Source organism: Pezoporus flaviventris, unplaced genomic scaffold (genome assembly GCF_033815535.1).
Source record: "Pezoporus flaviventris isolate CSIRO_AGI_PZ_B2104156 unplaced genomic scaffold, CSIRO_AGI_Pfla_v1 ptg000078l, whole genome shotgun sequence".
Lineage (NCBI taxonomy): Eukaryota > Metazoa > Chordata > Aves > Psittaciformes > Psittacidae > Pezoporus > Pezoporus flaviventris.
The window spans coordinates 3735067-3746896 of record NW_026892626.1 but is presented as its reverse complement, the minus strand read 5'-3'; positions in this window follow the sequence as shown (position 1 = coordinate 3746896).

Below are 11830 nucleotides of genomic sequence, written 5' to 3'. Positions count from 1 at the left end.
GCAGTACAGAGCTAAAGCTTCCCACATTGAAGCTTGGATACCTCTAGCACTAAGGTCAAAGTAAAGGCAAGCTCATTCTTATGGGAGGTGGCAGGTGGGAATGTAGTGTTGAGGTATATGATGTAAAAAGAAACAGTTATTACCTGTATTTGCATAGGTCACATTGTAGTCTTTCATGCTGTGAAGAGAAACTATCATTTCTCAGATTAAGGTACAGAAACTAATGTCCCTGTGGGACTCACTGTCAGGCACCTAAATCTATTTGGGGCAATGAAATACTTCAGTGACTGTGTGCAAGGTCACACTGAGGCAGAATGGGGAAATAAGTGTCCATGCCCTGACCCCAGTTTCTGAAATTAATGGCACACTCTATTTCTCCAGGTTCATGTTCCGGTGAAGTCCCCTTCATAAAAGACTCATTGATAGCAAAGATAATTACAATAATTTGAAATGGTAATTCAGGATATGTCTTTTCTTATGTAACATACACAGAACTTCTGTTCATATCTTTAATTTATCCCCCCTCAACCTTTCTGAATTACAAATGGAACCACCTACAAAATGGGACTTTCAGATATGAAAACCTGTAATTCAATAAATCCAAGTAAGGACCATGACCTTACTGCAGTAAGGACACTGCAGACTCTGTCCATATCTGTTGCTAAACACAATCTGTCTTAATACCGTCCTACACCATGCCCATATTTTTCAGGACTCTTACTCCAGCTTCGAGGACATTATATAATTGTGTTATACCATGACCAGTTCTCTGCCTTCAGAGGTTTGTGTATGCATACAATTCTATTCTTACACACATAATGGAACATCTTGTACAAAAAATCTTTCTCTAGTCACACATAAAGGAAAAGCATCTTTACAGATAAATAGTTGATTAATTGCACTATTCTTTCACCTAGGTTAATTAAAACATTTAATGCACTTACATTTGATAGTAAATTCTGTGTTTCTGCTTCAAAACCTAAAGTGAAAAACCACAGCAGCTGAAATTTTTTAACAGAAACTACAAAAATTTATTAAATGTACAGTCTCAGACAGGCTTCTAATGCACTATTTGGTGTTCTTCTGCATCCCTCTGTAAATTTAAAAGCCAGTATTCATTCCTGTTCAGTATATTAACATATGGCAACTCCATTTCAGTAATGAGTTACTTAGTGCATAAGTAACTCATCTGACATTAAAATATAAGCTCTCCCAGCAGAACTGTGTATTTTATTAAGATTTTATATACAGAAAAGAAATGCTGCACTAGAGAAAGACATCTCATTCTAACTCAGAGGTTGGAAAAACATCTATAATCACAAGACACATCTGGTCAGGTATTGTTTGGCTGACCAGATGTGCTATATTGAAGAAGGTTTTTCTCAGTGACAGTAAATTATTACAGAGACAGCACTTGATCTAAACTGTTAAATGTTATGAACATCTCACAGAGAAAAGGTTAATTAATATAAATGTGAATTTTCCTAATTAAGGCACAAACCCCATCCCTGAACAAAATCTGAAGAGAATGAGTAATGGAACAGGTAAGTATTCTTACACTCACAATTTCATATTTTGGAAAAAGTTTCATTTATCTTCATTTGCACAATATCCACCCAAGGTGAAGAGATGTTTACCACAACTGCAAATTGTTTTGTCCTGTAAAGGGTTATGCTATGGAGAGGAGTAAAGGAGTAGGGCAGAAAAACCCCTCTAGAATTAGGCATGCAGTAACATCAGTCTTTTCAGTACAGATCACACAGTTTGCAAGTACTGAATGCGAAGTATAGGAAACAGAAGGAAATTTTATAGCTATATAGGTAATATTGCCTTATTAGCTTGCATAGCAGTGACTAGTTCAAAAAACAGCACTCAGGTGCTATAATGTAAAAAATTCCATTATTTTGCCAAACAGGTTTTCTTGCTGTTTATTGCAGGGTCTGTTCAGTCCAAAAATGATTCTCTGGTTATATTAACCTTCCTCACAGCTATTTTTTACTGCATGGATTAGACTGCATTTAGAAGACTTGGCAATATCACTAGTAATTTACCTTTCACAAAGCTTCCTAAATATGTCCCATTTCCAGACCTACATTCTCTGGTCTGCCTTGAAAATACCACTAAAAGGATATGGTTTGGGAAGCTTACACTTTTGTGTGTCTATTTTATTGAGTAATTTGGACTGCTAGAAAAATTCACTGTCAGAAACTGCAGGTGGAACACAAGAAATGAATGCAGTCTTAGAGGGCAAATTTCTCTTCTTCCAAAGATCACATTCAACATGAATTGTACTGAAACAGTTGATGTGTTCCTTATGAACAGTTTAGCATGTGAGCTAAAGGAATCAGACGAATCACACCAATGGCTGCAACCATAGCTTTCCAAAGCAATGCTGGCAAAACTCTTCAAATGCTAAGTATAGTTTTGAAGAGAAATATTTTCAAACAATAGGTGGTGTATTGCTGGTACCATTTCTGTCAATGCATCAGTTCTAATACCCACTCAAAAGAACAGAATGATCTTGTGCAAAGACTGTAAAGTTCCTAATCTAGCCTAGCAAGCATTCCTTGACTTTGCCATTCAAAAAGGATAAACTATTTTTATTCATTCTAAATAATAGCATTTTCAATAGTACTTAAATATTTTGGTCTTCGAAGCCAATTAATTTGTCAGATAGTTACTCACCTGCATACATAATGTGGTTGAGGGCTAGATATTTTAATCTCCATATCTATCACATCCTGAATAATAGGGCAAGATTTTTGCAGGATGAGAGTTTATGAGCTCACTCCATGAACACTTGCTCTGGCAGCCAGTCCAATGCACAGACCTGAGCCAGCAGATACCAGACTTGTCAGTAAACTATGAAGCCGCTTCAAACAACACGATGTTGCAGTAGTGTTTCCACACCTTCACTATTTGAGGTTGTGTTGTTACCTCTTCATAGCTGCTCTTTGCACTGATTCTTTGTCCTTGATTCACTCGTTGTGTATGCATAGTAATCTGCATTGGCACAGTTCATGTGATTCCTTTAGCTCATAAGGAGCTAAAGGAATGTGCAGAAAATGGAGGTATATAAAATATTTTCCAGAAGAGAAGGGATCTTTGTGAGGGCATATCAATTGAAGAACTTAAGGAAAGTTTCTATTTATAATAACTGAGCTCCTGATCCAATTTTAATACTGTGCCCTAAACTGATTCAGCAACAACCAAAAAGCTGAGCCAAGATTGATTTAAGGTGTCACATTCTTGATCTCTGATTCTGCTGTTAAGTGTATCTACTAATTTGGTGTCCTAATTGCAGCTCTTTCTTTATAGGTTGTTCTCTGCCTATTAAAAGGGGAAGATGAAGCAAACACTGGGAGAGGGGAGAAATGTAGGACCTATGAAAAATGGAAACTGCTTAGGTTCATTGGCATGATTAAATTACTTCAGAACTTACTGGGAAATTAAAGTGGAACAGGGCAGGATTTGAGACTTCTACAAAACAGCTTGCTTGTGCCAGAAGAGCTCAATTGCACTATTTGATAAATGTGCTATAAAGAAATAGAAGAAAGTGGTAATTATCACTGGAATCGTGTAGCATCTATTTTATGGCCTTGCAAGCTGTAATAGTATAGAATTATATAATCTATGATCCTCATTTTTTTTTCCCTCCTGATGTCCACTATGAAACACAAGTGACAGCACTTAGGGGAGCATATAATGTGTGGTAAAACTACCTTTTATCGCAAATACAACAGTCTCAAAAAACAGTGGTGCTCCCAACAAGCTTTCCTCCAGGTCCCATGTGCCCCAGGCATTGCTCCACAGCCAGGTGCAGGCAAAGGCACACCAGCTCTTCTCATAGCCAGTTCTGGCTACGCTGGCCTGACAGCCTGTGTTAGTGTGTGAATATGGTTTCCTGAACAGAAGTCTGTCACACTTCACATGCCCAGAACCTAGGTAAATCTAATATGTGTCTATCTCTGCTTGATATCATAAACATGTCTTCTGCCACCTTTGCTTCTCATGTCCTGAAAGGCTTAAGCAGACGAATTGCTTAAAATTTCCTACATACAACTGTGTAGAATGGCTTGCTGCATAGCAGGGTGGGGTAAGTGTTTAAAGTTGACTCTTCCATGGTTCCAAGGAATCTGTTTGCTGTACCTTTAATTAAACATACCTCAAAGCTTTCAATTTGCAGTTTGGATTTGAAGAGCACAGCACATGCCATCTTGAAGAAGCATCATATCATAGTATCTGAACAAAACCATGCTACAGGCAGTGACCTGGAAGATGCAAACCTGAGTGAGTAAAAACCCCACTGCTCCTCAGTTAAATAAGCTTTAAATCCTTTCTACTGTTTGCATGGGCACTGTCACCTCATTTTCATGAACTCAGTAACAAAGGTTTTGAGTAAGGAAAAAAAAAAAGAAGAAAAAAAAAGGTGTGGGGGGAAGAAAAACCAGGTTTATAATAGTTAAGTTTAAATGTGGTCTTCACTGGAAGACCCTCTCATGACTTGCATTTACCAATTTGTCTTTTCAGTATGGTGAAGTCGCTAACATAAGAGTGGGACCACAGGTTCTGTTACCAGCTGCTGCTATGTAGACAGAGAAAAGTGGTGGGTTTATTTTTTACTAGGTTGTGTATTATGTAATCAGAATACAAATGTAATTTGGTTTTGTTCAAGCGTAAGGATAGGTTTGGAGGAAAGGAGAATTAAAAAAAATCAAATCTCTAAAACTACATGCACAATTGATAGTCATCTAATACAATAGGAAAGAGGATTCTAAAAAAATCCCGTTCATAGATTTGAGTCCATCAATCAGGCTGAAAAACCAGGATTCTGCCTAATTTTAGGGTTGACTAAAGATGGTACAACTGCAAACTGATGCACATGGGAAAGGGAGCTTGAATGCAAAGTCCAAGTATTGTCCAGCTGGTGCCAAAAGCCACTGCTCTGCCAATTTTTAGTGCACACACAGGGTGTGCTTGGCTCAACACAATCCAGGCTCAGAAGAAGAGGGTGTAAGTGGTTGCTTTTAACACAGCCTGAGCATGAGTGTGAACTGTTAGCATCTTGTGGCAGCAATATAACACTGTGTGGCTGCTGGGCACAAACTGCACCAAGCACTGCAATACACAGCTAATGTCAAGCAGGAGGTGCTATTTCCACTGTAAATCCCTCTGTATTCACACACTTTAAAAACCAGACTATCAAATTTAATCTTGACAACTACCAGAATGTGTGAAGAGTTTTTGCAATCTTGCTGTTAATCTTCTGAAAGTGTGACAATCCCTTTTTTTTTTTTTTGATTTAAAAACAGTGCAGGCAAGGATTCCACTCTTCTCACCTTTCTGACACACACAAAATTGTTTGCAAGGAAAAAAGTCAATTTATTCCAGGGAACACAACCAGCCTGTATTGGAATAAAAATGTTTCTGCCAAGAACATACAGGTCTGCAGAGAGAGCAGCTAATGCAAAGAAAAGGAACGGCCTAAGGAACAAATAAATTGTCTTTCTAGAAGTATCCAGACAATGCCAACAGATCCCTACATAGATTTGTGTAAGACTTTTGATTACAATCCATGGACATGTGACTGAAACAAATCAGCAATGGAACCAATTTCATCACTTATTATTAGCCTAGCAGTGACACAGCTGCTAGCTCATCCATGGTCATTCACTCTACACTTGGGTCAAACACCTTCAAAGACCAAGGCCTTTATCACCAGACTAGGTTCTTCACTCCCTATCAATAAAAAGGGCAAAGCATTAGCTATTGATTTGTTGCAATTCCATTTTTTCTTCAGAAGGCTTATCCTCCAACTAAGGTTTGGGCCTGAATTTGCCTGAAGTTAACTATTAATCTTATTTCACAGAATGAGCAGCCTGTACATACTACTGCCAGATCCAGTTAGGAATAAGAAGGGTTAAGTATGAGTCTGCTTTGCTGTTGTGCTGTTTCCCCGGCTCTGTTTTTGACAGTTTTTCCATTAACTCCTAATATAAGATAGTTCTCTAAGCAGGAAAAAATCTTAAAGTTGACTGAGGCATAACTCAATGGGTTTTAGGCACTGCTACAGAAGGTTTCCTGAACAGAAATTCACTGAGCCTTGAAACTCCTAATAGTAGTTAGATACCAATGCCTGAATCTGAAATTGAGAACAACTTAGTCACATTAGATCTTTGGGAAAATTCAGTTTAGCAGCTCTACTTAGAACTGTGGTCTCATGCTGCTGTCTCAAGTTCTCTGCCTTTTCAAGCCCTTGGAAAGACAAGAATCTCAGTATCCATTGTTTTCAATATATTCTTCCAGAAATTTTGAACATCTACTCAAGATAATGCTTTAAATGGAAGGAGATAACCCATTTTTTAGTTTGTTTTTTTTTTTTTTTCTGGCATTTAAATCCCCTCTTTAGGGGGCATATTGACTCACGGGCATCTGAGTTTAGCAGTATGGACTGAAATGTATTCCTTTAAGTTGATTTCTTACAAATCCTTGTGGGAGAGCTGGAGATGGATTGTCTAGTTCCTGGCAACTTTTGAAGTTAATTGGAGCAAGTCATAAGCTTTCTACAAATAAACTAGAAAGGGTAAAGAGCCTAGATACACATAACAGTAGTGGAAGGAAAAGTTGAGGTTCTGAGCAAGCCACTTTTTAACTGTTATATGCTGCAACTTAACAGCCAAAGTAGTTATGTACATGCTTTTTTGTCATCTTTGAAGCTAAGAATAGTTCACAGAATCTCGGCTCATTCTGACTTTGTGATTCTGCCTTCCTCCAACCTGAAAGTATCACTGTGGGCCTCTCAGCAGAGCCTGTAGTGCAGGAAAGCTGTGTCTTACAACACCAAGCAGCCAGGTAATCTTCTTGTTTGTTGCTTGTTTTTATCTGTGGGTTTCAGTTAATCAAAGATGCCAAGGAAATCTGATAGACAGTAAACGTAAGGGACAAACATACACCGCCAAAAAAAGTAGATAGTTGTCTCTGCAGTTTATTCTGGAAATTCTATTCTGCTTGGTACTACTCATACTAGAGGTACCAGAGTTTGTAAGACTGGATGCATTTTTACAAGTCCTAAAATGCTTACTAATTCAGAAAGTGAGACTAAGTTTCCAAAAATGGGAATCAGTAGATTTGGGTTCTGTTGCTAGATCTGGCATGGATTTCCTATCTGTACTAGAAAAATTTGCTTCTATAAAAATACTTAGGTGTTGCCAGGGGACTTGGAAACCTACAATAGGACTGGCTTCTAGAACCAAACCCCTTAGTACCATATACTTTTTTCAGAAGTACTGAATACCCACAACTTCTCTGTGTTTCTGCTGTTGTATTCCTCATCTTTGGCATGCAGTCCTACACACCAAGTTGGGCCTGCAGTTGATGGAACTTCAAAACTGTGAGCTCATACTTATCTGGGTTTTATCATCCATAGAAACTTTGCCTCATCCAACACAGAGAGAATACTATTAATGTATTTAACATTGGTAGCAGAAGACTAACTATTAATAATTACAGGTATTGATAATCTTGAATAGTTCTACAGAAATAGAGTGGTAGAGCAACTTAAAACCAAGTAACTGCCAAACACACTCTGCACATGTACCTGGGTAATTTATTTAACCATACTTTTATAAATGGATTTTTAAAGCAAATAAGTACAGGAAACTGTAACTACCAGGAAAGCAATGCATAAAGAGGCTGAGGCTTTGTATGTTCATATAGTTTACAGGATCATCAACTAAAACCAAATTAGCTACGGTAAATAAATATGCAGCTGAGTGGAGAATACTGAAAAAAATGGACATCTTATTCAAATATTCCCATTCAGCATGGAAAAGAAGCAAGATGTCCAGAAGCCTGACTTGCATGTTAATATTACTAAGGTCTGCAGTAACATGTTGGGAGATGCTGATTTCATCAATTTATCATGGAAAATGTGTTGAAAGACACAGAGAAAAGCTGGTGACTTAGGAATTTTTATTATAAAGTTACTTCAGACCACATGCTCATTTGACATACAATGTAATCTCCTTGGATTTTAAGCAATAAAATGGAATATGGCTGAATGTGACATGAGATAGAGGTTGTAGTGTATATGTACTGGTCACTGCTCAGGAGTGATGAGTGCAATTTTTGCAAGGTTAAGAAGGAGTTATCAGGGTTAGGAACTTAGAATAGGAAAAGGCTGTTAAGTGAACATTTTGTACCTCTGGGAAAATATGATGAGGTCAGAGAACTTAAATTTCTTGTCAGTACAACTGAACAGTTCTTCCTCTTCAACTCAGGCACTTGCCACTTTGCTCCCTCTTTTCCTTCACAGGACGAAGAGGAACAGGCACTTTCTGCTTAACCCTTTGAGACAGTTAAATGGTATGACTCTACTGCACAGACTCTGATTCTGGCAAGGTGTGTTTTAGCTAAGGATATACTTTTGACCAAAGACTGAGCTGAAACAAATCAATGCCCCTTAAGTTAGCGCATTTACTTTTCCTGAGCAGCCTCTCCTAGACAAGGTTATTCCAACTACAAGAGGCAGGGCTTGGAAGAACATGGTGTGGCCTGACCATACATTACAGGACTAGGGCTGGTATTGCAGCACTCCCAAATCCCCATCAGCACAACAGATGATACAGTTAACTATAGAAGATAAAGAACCGTGAGGAGTCTGCGCATAAAGGAGAATAATAGAAAATGGAGGTTCAGCAGATCTGCGTGTCTGGTAGATCTCACTAACTGCCTTGTCTGGCATCTTCCTATCACAGAATAAACACCTTCATATTCTTGGCACATCTACACTGCAGATGTCTGTAAGTGACACTCCAGATGTCAGATTCCCACTAACAAGGCTTTTTTGTATTAACTCAGTAAGAAACAGGTCTTTCTAGAATGATCTGTTTAGATTTCCACCTAGCATTGTAAAAAGAAGGATATCAGTTGTGTCTAGGAGGCTTTCCAAGTGTCTTGAAATTAGCTGTAAACCTGGTCTAAGTGCTGTGTTGGGTTTGTGATAATCTCTCGCGTCACTTCCGATTTGATTCTTTAGAGAACTGGCTATCAGAGTCTTCTCTGCCACAAGCTAAAAGTAAAACCATTGGATTCTCTATGTCCACAGATAATACACTGACTTCTATTCCAAACAATTTTCAGTTTTGTTTGTTTTAAATAAAGCTGAGTAACATTTGAATGGCTGAAGAGCTGTATAATAGATTTCCCCCACAGCTTCTTTTAAGCTTTTCAACCCTCTGAACTGTAGTACCTGTTAACCCAGAGCTCACACTCATGTTCTTAGTGTTTTGACCCACTATGTACACTTAATTTCTATCAGCCATTAGAGCACATTGTATCTTCTCCCAGACACAGCTGTTGATCTGTATTTCGTAAATCAGAAAATACATTACTTGGTCATATACCAGAGGAACCACAGAAAGAGCATTTCAGGCATGTCTGCATCCTAAGAGGCTGGAATAGCAACTCCATCAAAGTTGTTAGTTTAAATTTTATCTCTATATTATTCAAGATTCATGGCCAGGTTAAATGTATCTTTGAAACATATATATGAACACCAATGGGTTAGAGATGCTCTGCACTACTATACAGGCTTGAGTAATGACTAGTAACCTGAATAGAACACTGAAAAGTGGTTTAGGCTATTAATACAATCTAAGCCATATATGTAGACATGCAGATTACTTGTCTACACATTGACATTCTGGCAAACAGAAGTAAGCTATTACTACTTAAAATGAAAATATGAGATACAAATAATCACACTGGTCACAGACCTACTCAGACATCTGATAAGAAATAAGCTCCAAGGAAAACTTATATAGGCTACATAAAGCAAGATTGTTATAATTGTTCACAGATGTAAATTGCACCTAACTAACACCTTTCATGTTTTCATGCCTACAACATTTGGTGATTTTTTCTGTTAAAAAAATATGTACCTAATGCCAGAAGACTATTTCAAGAGACATCCTATATCCCACCAGAAATGTATAGAATCTTTCTATAGTTACAATGCTCCACCAAGAAGTCTAATGGAAAGGGGCTGTCACGGTTGGGATAATCTGCACAAGCTGCTGGGGGTGGTAGTGTCACTGTCTCCCAGTGCTCTGTATTCCCCTTCAGCTTTTAAAGTGTTTTTCTTGTCCTTTAGGTTGCCTGTTCTCTGTTTTTCCTGCTAATATTCTCACCATAGAGTTCTTGACTCTTGACAAGCTTAAAGGAATTAGGGGGATTGCCCTGTATTCATAAATAACTGCTCTCTCCAGCAGCACCACTCACCATATGTTCTGCTATTCAGTTTGCAATATCCTACAAGCACCAGTACAGCATGTTATCTTTGCTAGCACTCAGCCAGAGCCATAGGCCAGCTGCTAGCATGGGAACAGCTACAGTGTCTAACTCTGGAGAGGTCTAATGCTACCCAGACTATCCATTGTTAGTGCAGCTGAAATAATGAATAATAGCAGAGAAACTCCACAGGGAAGTCTAGTAGGCAAGAGACTTTTAAGAGACACAGAGGTCTCTAAAATGGGGAGCAGATATTCAGTCAGGCTGTAAGAGCCTCCAGGGAATACACAGGAATATGAGAAATGTCTTCACTGTATTTAAATGATGACAGACTCTTCAATGTAGTAAAGTGATCTGATTTTTTTACAGCAATTAATGCCAGCTTCAATGAAGTTTTGAATTCTGAAAAACAGTGGAAGAAAAAAGTTCAAATATTTCCTACAAATGCTGCCTTCCAGGGAATAACTGCTGATTGGAGGCCTCCCTATATGGAACACTGTATAGGTTTTCTTTTACAGAAAAATGCAGTGCTGCTTTGAAGCCTTGTGCATTCACCTTGGGGAATCTGCAGCATACTTTGCATTGTAAGAAAGATACCTTGTCAGTAATGAATAATGACTGGTGGGTAATGCTTAAGCACAGCCCCTTTATCTGACAGGACTGCACACATGGATGACTTGCAGCGAGATTACCCTAGCATGGTTGCTAGGCAGTCAATGTGCTACCTAGAAAACATTTGATGCTGACAGCTACTGTAAACTGTTTTGTCAGGAGCACCTTTACCAGTGCATTAATTCTCCTGCAATAAAAAACTTTTCAAACCAAAGATATTCCAAACACAAACATCATAAAAATCAAATTTACACAACTTTTGACATATACAATGTAACCTCCATTTCCCAAAAGGAAGATTTATAAAAGCAGAATTCTCTAAAAGCTGAGTCAACAAGTGTCGTAGTTTAAACCCAGTCAGGTAACTCGTTCACTCACCCCCCCCCCCCTTCTTTCCCTCCCCCTACTCCCGGAGGGATGGAGAGGAGAATCGAAAAGAATGCAACTCCCACGGGTTGAGATAAGAACAGTTTAGTAACTAAGGTATAACACAGATCACTAATGCTACCACCAATGATAATAATGATAAAGGAAATAACAAGGGAAGAGAATACAACACCTCAGCACCAACTGACCGATAACTCGCCCCCCAAGCCCGACCAAGCTCTGACCGATACCTCCTCCAACCCTGCAGTCTCCCAGCCCTTCTGGCTAACTCCCAGTTACATCCTGGGCATGACGTGCTGTGGTATGGAATAGCTCTTTGGTCAGTTTGGGTCAGGTGTCCTGTCTCTGCTTCCTCCCAGCTTCCCCTCCTCCCTGGCAGAGCATGAGGCTCACAAAGTCCTTGGCCAAACCAAAACATCTTTATCAGCTCTGTTCTCGAGCCGAAAGTCAAAACACTGCACTGCACCAGCTACCAAGGAGGAGAAACATGACTGCTACTGCTGAACCCAGGACAACAAGACAGCTGGGTCACTATAGAAAA